The sequence below is a fragment of the Myzus persicae genome, unplaced genomic scaffold, assembly GCF_001856785.1.
Source record: "Myzus persicae strain clone G006 unplaced genomic scaffold, MPER_G0061.0, whole genome shotgun sequence".
NCBI lineage: Eukaryota > Metazoa > Arthropoda > Insecta > Hemiptera > Aphididae > Myzus > Myzus persicae.
This window is the reverse complement of record NW_019103592.1, coordinates 246,107-258,073: the sequence shown is the minus strand read 5'-3', so window position 1 is coordinate 258,073 and position 11,967 is coordinate 246,107. Positions and strand designations below refer to the sequence as shown.

The 11,967-nt window shown below is 30.6% G+C and overlaps 1 long non-coding RNA gene across 1 annotated transcript; it reads left to right on the top strand.

Annotated features, from left to right (window-relative positions):
* The first annotated feature begins 373 nt into the window (after positions 1–373).
* On the top strand, positions 374–2,021 carry LOC111034812. The gene is made up of 3 exons (XR_002604587.1): positions 374–618; positions 1,544–1,676; positions 1,739–2,021. It is a non-coding gene; the product is annotated as an uncharacterized LOC111034812 (long non-coding RNA).
* The last annotated feature ends 9,946 nt before the right edge of the window (positions 2,022–11,967 follow it).

Sequence of the window (11,967 nt, the reverse complement as noted above, 5' to 3'; positions counted from 1 at the left end):
TTGGGGAGTTGCTATGCAAGGGTGAAGTGGGTTGATGGGCGGCGGTACGCTACGTTACACGGTGAAAAACAACGGAATACGACGACCGCGGTTACTGTGATGTACGACGCGACGCTAGGCGCCCGGTGGTATTGATCGACCCGTCCGTCCGTATCGTCGCGTCGTTAGTTACTGCGCGATCGGAGCGCGAGACGTGCGGCGGCGGCTTTGGCCGTCGGACACGCGCGCGCGGGTGTCAGATTGCACTCGGCGGGCGGATTATGTTATGATATTATTATTAAAATTGTTTCGCACGCCGACCGATTACCGCCGCACCTGGCCAACAGCACTATGTTAATACGGTGTGGACGTGAAAACGGAAAGCACAGCTCGACGGCCGGTTTGGAAGACGTCAGATGTGACGATCATTGATTGTGCCTTAACAGCGATTTTTTCCATTCGTTTCCCTATTTACTTGGTTCCTCCCGGCCGGACGGGTTATCAGGCGCGGACACGCAGGCGCGATCCCTAACCCTCCGGCGCTTGCGTGCCAAATCTACGCGAATAAAATCCGATCAGCTGTTGCCCCAATTTCGCTACTCCACGACACTAGTTGTATTAAACGGAGGAAGTGTATAGGTATTAGCTATACTATATATATTATGTAACGTAATGTGTGTGTGTGTGTGTGAGAGTGGTTATACGTGGGCCAACGAAGCGGCGGACGATAAATCGATTGTCCGAAAACATCCCCAGACCATAATAATCGTTTCGATCGTCCTGGTGGACGACGCTGAGGTCCATCTGAAGTACGGCCAAGGGTGGAGGGGATGATTTATAGTTTTTAATATAGCTCCTACTCGCTACTACGGAACGGAGGCGCTCCGTCGCTCCACGACGCCAAACATTAATCAACTTTTTTGAATTTTTTTTTATTTAGCTGTTATAATCATTTTTTATTTTATTTAAAATGATAATCTGACAATTTCATTCATACCTATATTGGCTATATTGCTGTAGACATAATATTATAATAAACTATAAAGTTATACAATAATAAAATATAGACGGTACCTACAAATAAAAATATCAAGCCTCGACCTCAAGTGGTGGGAAGAGGATGATCCATCTATCGTCTGCTGGCAAGTACGCCGCTGCACACTGTCATGATGAACATGGATTTATCGTTGCACGGGCGTTGTTATTTGATAATGTTAAGTCTTACACCCTTACGCAATATCGACAATGTCGACTATACAACGCAGTATAGATTAAAAATGTTCTATCATTTAATACTTAGATGTTATATAATATAGATAGGTGTTCGCCATTCATGTGATAAAAGTTAAAATGTTTCGTATTCGTATAGCAATATAGCATTGCGGTTGGGCGGTGAACGGTGGACGTTGTTGTGGTTGACCCAGTGCCGATGCGATTAGTCCATCCGCAAAGGGCTTATAGCTTTATTAATGGAAATATATTATAAGAAATAATTAACTCATGAATAGCATGATCTCTAGGAAGATGTATTTTTAAAATTAGTAAATAGAGTAACGATTTTTAGTTGTCCGGGATATCTTGAGGACCTCACTTTTAAAGGCATTTGGACAAGGCCTTCAGACATGGTCTATTTGAGCAAACCATCACACGTTCACGTTTATTATAGAACATTATAAAATATTGTATCATTTTAACAGGTTAGTAAGTGACATTATAAAATTCATATTTTTTAACGATAACATTTTACCCCATTTTCTAGTCCTGAGAACCAATAAAGGCAGACACGCGTTTAAACACCTCCCGCATTACGGTACGTAATTATTATACGTGTCGGTATTCAATGAAAAAGTATTATTCAAATATTATATACTGCATTTTGGGGTCACATAACGATTTCCCGCAAGATGAGAGAAAAAAAAACAAAAAATGGATTTGATCAGTCTAGGGGCGTCATTAAGCAGAGGCAGACTGGCCGGACTGGCAGTTCGGGCAGTTTGGTTGGATAAGTAACTTGTCACTATTTTTAAATTACTATACGAGTTTTTGGTCCATTTTAAAAATATATATGTTGTTTAAATACAGTAATTCGATATTATATTGGTGTTATATTATTTTAAAATATACCGTTTTTGTCCATCATGAGTCTGTTGTCTGTTGTCTGTGATATTGTAATATTAGTCAATTTGTATTTTGCATTAACTATACTGGAAAGAAGCACGTTGAACGTCAACGATCCTAATCTCACCTTTTTAAAGGTAAGTCAAATCAAATTTTTATAATATAATATAATAGTAAAGTTATAAGTCCTATAAATTATAATCTGTACACAATTATCATTTATCATTAAAATTGGTTAAATCGTTAGAAAAGATTAGTTTAAGGGGTATATGCACTATTATAGCTATTTTTATCACACTGTTGTCTACAATGTATACATTTTCATGAATAATGTTTTGAAATCTAATTTATCTTAATTCATAATACTGTTACATTTTTGTAAGACCACATATTTTATATTTTTTTATAATATTTGAATAAAAATGTTGATAAGACTCAATAGCACCCGAACTTAACATTTTTAGATTATTAATAATAATTTAATTCTAACTTTTGTTATTTATATTATTCAAATTATTTTTGAACAATATTAATTAGAACTATAGTATAAATTATAATTGTATAAACATGATAAATTACTATTGAGTTATATTACTTATTGAGGTTCTTCACTATAAAAAATAGAAAAATTTTTAAGTGCTATATAGAAAATTTATTTTTTTTATTTTTTAGTGTTTTTAAAAAAATTTTGGAGAACTAAATACTAAATAGTAGATTTTCAATATTATTTAATTGGACCACTATAAAAAGTAAAAACAGTTATGACATATCTGTGGTTATATAGCATTTTAGTGTTTGTACGCCACAAAATTGAAATATAATTATTCAATGTATTATAAGTAACTTTTATTTTTTGGTTTTATTTAAATGGCTTCAGAAAAAAAGTATTTTTAGTGATATGCCTCACCAAACTATTATAGGTCGTGGTCTTTTAGCCTAAAGGAGCAAAATGCTCCATAAATTATTATTAATTCCTTTAACCTTAATCATGTCGTCAATGGGTGGCTTCTAGTTCAACACGAAAAAAAAATTCCTTGTATAGTTGTACCAATAAATAATCATGTCCATGTATTTCTAAGATTTGTTATGTATCTGCTGTTATTATTTATATTTTGAATAGTCAACTGTGAAAATGTGTGGTATTTTAAACATAAGCGATGACGTGCAACGTGCTGTAATAGTACATTAAGTTACAATGGTTTATGAGCTGCTTTAAAAAAATTCCCGGGCTGCTCTGAAGGAGCCAGTCCGCCCCTGTCTTGAAGACCCCCTCTTAGAATTGTTTTTTGATATTTTAGTTTTAAAATAGTTATGAGCGTTTTAAAATAATACATTATTTTTTGTAAGCTTTAAAATACTCATAAGTTGTTAGTTGCTTCGAAATTAAAATACGTGGAGCTCTTAATAACATTCTTAACTTTATATTATTTTGAGAATAGATTAATTTGACTTTAGCATTAAAAAAACAAACAAACAAATTACAATGGATCATTCTGAACTTAATATTTGCCACGCGTTATGCATTATAGGTTGTAAGATGACGGATACAACAAGTGAGGGTACGACGACGCTCTCTTAAAATATAATTATAAATATAAATAAATAATTTATAATAAGCATTAAGCAATATTTTATATTATGCTGAGACCTAGTTCAAACCTTTAATTTTTGCCCCCCCCCCCTTCCCCGGTTATCCCTTCGCGCATTCAAGCGGGTCTAGGGCCTCTGAAGTAGTCTCGATGTCGTTGGCGAGTCGCGACCAAGAGACTGACTAAGGTCCCGCAGGCCTTTTGGCATCGTTGTCGCGGTAAAGGGATGACCGTTGGCCGTGCAGTCCGTGTGTGTCATTGGCACACGGCACACAAGCGACATACAGAGCGAGCGAGAGGTCTCTACGCCGACCGGTCGGTTGGCGCGCGTGCCGACGGTATATTATTTCGAGAGAGTGTATAAAAATAATAATATACAAATACGAAACACCGTTTTCGCTCGGACGACCAATGCGTATAATAATAATATGCGTGTAAGGAGAATTTTTTTTCGTCGCTCGCAGTGTTATAATATTATATTATAGCGCGGTCATACTCGCACTTATAAATAACCCTACCGGCGGTACCGTTTGTGTACAGTTTATTGCCGTCTCTTTCATATAATATAATATTATTATATAAAAAATGCACCACTGCCTCTACCATCTTTGTCGTTATGATACTGAGTATTATATTATTGTTGTAATATTGTAGTAGGTTCCTGATACCTACTATTATGAAGTCAATTACGAATTTGACCGTTTTAAATTGCTCAATTGCTGCGTTTGCTCCGATCTATACGTAAAATAATAAACATAATATCTATTCGGCTAGAAAATAATCAACAGCATTAACCTATTATAATATTATTTTATAACATTTAGGCGAGTAGAGACAACAATATAGCAACATAAATACTGCATATATAAGCGCATCGATTTACGAACCACTATACGTCTACACCGCTTATCTAATAAAATATAATATACATAGAAATAAGATTAAGTCTCTTTTCCGTTCGACGTTCGACCTAAATATTATTATGCATTATACAAGTTACAACTATTGACGCAAATAGGAGGAAGCATCATAGGCGTGTCCAGACATATCCATAGCAGGGGAGGCAAATTGTAAAATTTTAGTTTTTACATACCTACTACATCTATACGTAATAGTAGTGACTCTTTTCTCGTAGTATTACAGTATAAACACCTGTAACTTTTTATGAATTATGTAAACATCTAAAATAAACTGAAATTAGGTAATTACCCATTAAAATTGAATATAGGTATATGAAAAATATACAATTGAATTATTATTAATGAAAAATGATTTGAATTTGAAAAAATGTTAATGCTATTGCAAGTATATAGGTAGGTAATTAATGAAAATTGTAAAAACAAGAAATAATACAATTCAGTAAATTAAAAAGTCCTTTTACAATGCCATACGCTTATCTATTGGTTATCCTCCAGTGCCCTATACAAAGTTAGACAAGAGACAAAACAATCCTTTTAATCAAACAAACAGTATTATTTATGCATTTTCTAAATACATTATTATCAAAATGTAATAATCAACATTCTCATGACAAAAATTAAAACAGTTTTAAAAAAGTTTATATTTAAAGCTGCCAAATCGAAGCTGTGGTAGATAACTGAATATCTACCTATGAATATAAACTCTAATATACTGTCGTACTCATGACAGAAATAACTAAATTTCTATCATGGTCGTACTGAGATCAACACCTTTAATAAATTATATATACCTAGGTACCTACTAGATTAATAATATTATAGACAATTAAAAGAAATCCAATGAAATCGACGACGCGACCATGACAAAATATAGGTACCTTTATATTTTGCCACGGACGGCACTGACGAAAGAACGAATGGATTGTTTTTATAGTTATGATAATATCGATTATACTTGGATCATTATTTATTATCAATAGATCATATTTTGATGGGAATTTTTCTGATAAAATCAATTTTAGGCTTTAATAGGTATAATACCATTGTGGTTCACGCGACAATAGCTTATTATAAGCGACAAAATCTCGAATAAGAATAATTTTATAGTCGATTTGCCTTTGAATAATAGCGTTTTGCAATCGACTACGACACAATCAATCGAGTTTAGTCGCAAACGACTTTTTGTCTATCGATTTCGAGAATAGTACCCTCCAATACCAGGAAACTAAAAAAGCCGACCTAATTGCGAATGAAGCTGTCTACTCTTTTCATAAATCCATGAAAATAAACCTAACTACAACCCTAAAAGCTCATAAATTATAATACTATCTAGGCACATAGCAAAACTATTTAAATGCAGTACCACTCACAAATAAATTAAGGATTAATATCCATAAATCTTCCATCAAAAATGGAAACTCCCCCTCAGTTTGGAAAGAAGAGACGAAGTTACCAATTACTATCGTCCAAGCCAGAATAAGATACACCGTCTTATCGGCACTTTCGTCGAGGAGTCGAGTAATTCCTGATTTTGAACTTATTTTTTTAAAAACATATTTCTCGACATTTTGCTTCCTATGTGAGAGATCAGAATTTGACTAATGGCTATGTTTAAAATATCTGAGAGAAGATTAGTATAAGCTATTGGTCGGATCAGTTTGAGCTTCCCTGTATTAGATTATTACTAAAGTTTATATAAGTATATATTAAAGTATTAATAAATTAATTATTATTATTAATTTTAATTAAAGATCTAATAACGATAACATAATAAATAATTATTAATTAATAATATTGTTTACAATTATTTTAAGTAATGCACAAAAGTACAAAACAATGTTATTATCAATGGTGTGATACACAATATATAGTATAGACTAGAATTTGTAATATATTATAGGTATATTATTATATTATCTATATATTTTATATCTTTTGAAACAATACAAGTATTAATAATTATTTTGACATAGTATTTATTATGAATAATAAGTAATAAGTATATAATGCCCTTCGCAGGTTTAAAGAATTATTATTTATAAGTCTATCTTTAACGCAATGCATGCGCTTGTGCAATATGATAGGTATATATTATAGGTATCTATGTATCAAACTACCTACCTTGCATATACAAATTAATATCTTACACATGTATACACATTACAAAATAATTTATATCGAATGATATTGTAATATTGCGACTTGTGACTAGTTGTGAGGCTATATATCAATATTCCCTCTAAAGTTTAAATGGTTTATGGCTAAAATAAATGTCATCTACACGGCTGCAAGGCCACAAGCCCACAACACACTTGTGAGCTGCGGGTTATGATATATCATAGGTATATGATGACAAATTACAACTTTACTATAGGTGAGTCGAGAAAAATAGGTACCTATGGGTTATTAGCTATTATTTATTACCTATTAAATATTAATAATAACCTATTTTACCAACTTATTATTGTTGACTGTTGTTTATATTATGTTATAGTAACAGTACATAAGTTTGAATGTTTTAAAAATGAACCGAACGTGGTAGAAGGTTCGTAGGTTATTAACCCGGCTGGGTTTTCAATAGCTATATTGGTTTTATTTTAATGTGTTTTATATTTATATTTTTGTTTAGGTATCTATAGGTATACTCCCTATTTTTTCGTTATCACGTGGTTTTAAGAAAATCGTATGTTACATAACATTTGTGAATATCATAAGGACCTATGAAACTCTAAACTACCTATTTATAATTGTTTTTGGAGTGCAATTAGGTATGCAAACATTATGTTGGACACAAATTTTAAATAATAATAATAAATCTCGTAATCACTGTAATATACCTATAGCACCCAGTAGCCGCGATTTTGGTGGTGACGCACTGCCTCACTTGTAATTTTCAAAAGAATAAAAACATTAATTGTTTTCTTTACATTGGTATTTAGTATCTACTATTTTAAATTTTAAGTGTATACTATAATATATATATATTTAAGGATATTGCCTTAGAATTTAAATTTGATAAACAAAAATGTTGAATATTCAATTTTTTTGTATAGAATTTGCACGAACACGGTAATGGCTCCTCGTCGCTGTAATGTAAATTATATAGCTTATAACTTACAAGCTATAATAGATTAGTTTTCATTTAATACTGTGTTTGGCGACGTCACCTCTAGTGCGCTAAAGTTGACTGAGGCGGTAATCAACTCCGCGAGTTTTTGCATGCGATGAGGATTGAGGGTTTACTCACACACGACACACACGTAAGCTCGTAATGACTTATGTGAAACACAGATAAGATGCTTTTACTTGAAAATTTTTTATGATTTTTGAGTAATATTAAAGTAAAATTACATGTTACAAAAATTATATATTTGATTATAATTGTATAAATATTATATTTTTGAGGGTTTGACATATCGGTTTTGATTTTTATTATAATTTTACTTTGTATTTGACTTTCAAAATAAAAACAATGTTTATAAGTATATAAATTAAATTAAAATTGTTTTTATGCAATATTTAGACAAATCGATATATTAATATGTTATACCCTCAAAAATATTATTCTCTATAATTTATGTAATGGCTGTTTTAATATTTTACTCAAAGATTACTCAAAAATATAAAAATGATTTTGATTCAATACGTTTTGTCTATGTTGCCATGAGCGAGAAAGAGAAAATAAACTGTGTGTTGACATACTCTTAACTTTGAGGGATTAAAATAATAAAATCATCTATAATAAAAACGAATTTTAATAATATATAAGTAATATAAATTACAATCTTTTAGTTCTTACATTGAGTTACGTAGTTATATCAATAATTCAAAATAGCACATACTGTAGACAGAAAAATAATTAACAAGCCAAATAACAATTGGATTATGTCTAGTATTATTAGTTCAATATCAACTATTTAATTTAATTGGAGCCATTCAAGTATTCAACAGTCATTCAATGAATAACCTTTTTGACCCAACAAATAACATTTAGTATATTTATTATTTTCTATATTTATGTATTAATTATTGAGCTGTAATAGTTACTACTGGAAGCTATTTAAAATAAAAAAAATAAAAACATTTAGTTGACATATTTTACAGAAAAAAACAATTTGAAACTGAAAACGCCAGTACACACCTCAAAACAAATTAAAATATTTTGTATATTATTATCAAGTGTAGGAAATGATAAATACACATTTGGTGTACATTTCAAGTACCAATTAACAGTCATTCGTTTTTGAATTACATCAAAGTACGAAAAACGTCCCATGAGAAATCGAATGAAAATCCAATGTTGTAAACATTTGAACTTCAAAGGCTCATAAAAATACCAATGGGGCAAGTGCCCCCCTCAAAATTACACCACTGCCTAGCAGTTATATAGCCAAATAGACATACAATATCCAAAAAATAGTTGATTTTTTTTTTTCATAAATACCATTCCAAAACAATAAATAATACATGTAGGTACTGAATAATGATCAATTTATATAGGTATACGGCTAAACTATGTAGATATAAGTAAATAATAAATAATAATTATTGGATTATAATATTTAAAATGAAAATAAAAAGTACAGTAATGTTATCATTAGAATTAATACCAGGATTTTCACTTTTCACACATATTTGAAGTATACCTATAGGTACCACCCTATTCTGACAAATCAATTACCTATGCATTGATATTAAAAAGAATGTTATTGTTTACAAATGTGTAACTTAAAAAAGTATTAATATTAACCATATAATAATCATTTCAATTATTTTAAAAGCGAGTAAATTACTTTTAAAATATATGGACCCGGATAGAATTTATTGTAGCCTGTGGGCACCTATATTATAGCATCATACCTTAACTAAGTACTGACTATACTGGCCACTAGGTAAGTCAGCAGTAAAGGACTGTGAAATAAATTGGGGTAGCCGTGATGGATAATATAAACATATAGGTAGGTTATATAGTGACGGTAAAATTATTATAGCTCCATATCCTAAGAATTTCGTAACAAAATCAACTCCATTCGTTAGTGCTCTTAATCCTGTCGTTTATGCTTTGTCCCTTCCCAGGATATACAATTTTGAGAGTTGGGAGCTTTATTTTTAATTTACACTAACAACAACTTACGAGAAACCTTATAATACAATTTTAAGTTAATTGACAGAGCGAAAAAATTTTTATCGGCATAAGTTTAAAAAAAAACTTTTAAGAATCGAAAATGACATATGCCTATAAATAGTTCAACATGAGTCAAAATATTTTGAAAAATGTATGGTCTATAAGAAATGTGGATATAAACATTTGGTGAAAATGGCATGTATCTACGGTATTTTTTTTTTAAAGTGACATCAAAAACCAAAATCGATTTTGTCGAAAACCGGGTTTCCGTAAAAATTCCGGTTCTTCCTTAATTTTTTGTTTGTTTTTCCTTTCGCTTTTGAAAACTTTTGAAATATTTTACTTTTAACCCTCTCAAAGTATCAACTAAATTCACTTTCCTAGTTTCCTACCAAAAAAGATACCGTTGAAAAAAATTGAAGAACTTTTACTGTTCTAAAATGTGATGAGTGATGACAGATACAAAAAAAAATTAAAAATTAGAATAAAAAACACACATCATTAGTAAATCAATACATTCATCTTTCCACTCAGAATCTAAACATAGACGAATGTCATCCTTTAATATCATCTATAAACTAAATACTAATACAACTTTTTCTGGGTGGAGCTCGATGAGTCTATTGATCATACAATGATGTGTGGTTTTTAAATTCTGAGGAGAAAATTTTTTTATAAATATTTAAAGTTGAAATTTGAAATTTTCACGAAATTCATCTTAATACCAACAATTTGAAAATGTAATACAAGATTCCTCATAAGTTTGTCTATCTTAATCGAAAAAAAATGTCAACCGGAAAGTCAAATTAAATTTTTATGAGCGTTTGAAGTTCAAATTTTTATAACATTGGATGAAGGAGATTATGGAGCGATTTTCATGTTTAGTTGTAATTCAAAAATAAACAGTAGATACTTGAATATGCAGTATAATATTATGTTTATTTGATCATTTTCTATGGTTAATAAAATGACCAAATTACTTTGAATCGTTTTGAGCTGTTCGTGTGCATTTTTAATTTTCAATTTTTTAATTTTTTTAACTTAAATGTCAATACAATTTTATTCGTAGGGTCAAAAGCTTGAAAAATTAATACAAAGTTCCTCACACATAACTACAATATCAGTTTAAAAATATTAAAATACTTATATAGGCAAGATTTTTTGTAAAAGCAGTTAAAGTTTAAATGTTGACAACATTTATCAAATTGAAAATCTACAAATTATTTGGTATTTAAAAATTCAATATTTTAAAGTTCAATATTGATATCTTAAGATTGACAATTTAAAACAAGGTCCCACATAAGTAGTCCATTCTGTAACCAAAAATCTCAAAAATATATTAACACGGTTTTTTTGTAGTTATTTTAAGTTCAAATTTTTACGAAATTACATATTAAAATCAAGAGTACAGGTTCTAGTTATTTTGTTGTAATTACAAAATATTATTCGTGGGTACTTAAAACTTTTAAAGTATGTATTATGTATATAACAGTGGTGGCTCATGCCTGGGTACGCAGTTGCATGTGTGTGCACCACTTGCCACTTTATTGAAATAATATTTTTATTTTTTTAGAACCTATTTTAATCGTTATAAATAGTTTATCAAGAATATTTGGGTGCTATGAAATTGTATTATTAAACCATATTTTTCGGCAAAGAAGTAAGAACTACCTATTATGCCGTGCACATATTATTGTTCCTAAAGTAAAAACAGTTATGCAATATGCACACACCAATCGGTGAGCAACACTGCGATAGCAGCGCTTGCCTATACAAAATGTGTATGGTTGTCGTCTTGTCGAGTGAGGGGATTGCGAATTTCAATGCAACTCAGACAACTTGGTACACAATTATTACTGCTGCAGTGCTGCGAATCGATTTTTAACATAACTATTATCTACGTTTAACTTTGAGGTTTTCTCATATCTCATTAGTATTCTGATTTCTTTATCAAATGGTCCAATGGTCGATATTATTTCATAATAGATATAAATATATTTTACCCTTCATAGTGAATTCTTTCCTGTTAGAATTCAGACTACGTAATTTTTTCTTTAAAAATGAATTCAGTAAAAAATCGTTATGCAAATGAGGAAACAATTATAATTAAAACTAAGACCTATGCTGGATTTAAGTAACAAAATAGAAATCGCGGCAATATTACCAATGACTATTATTCCAATTTCTAAATATAATAATTGGCTTTGCGGATGTGATGTTAGAAATGCTGTTTTTT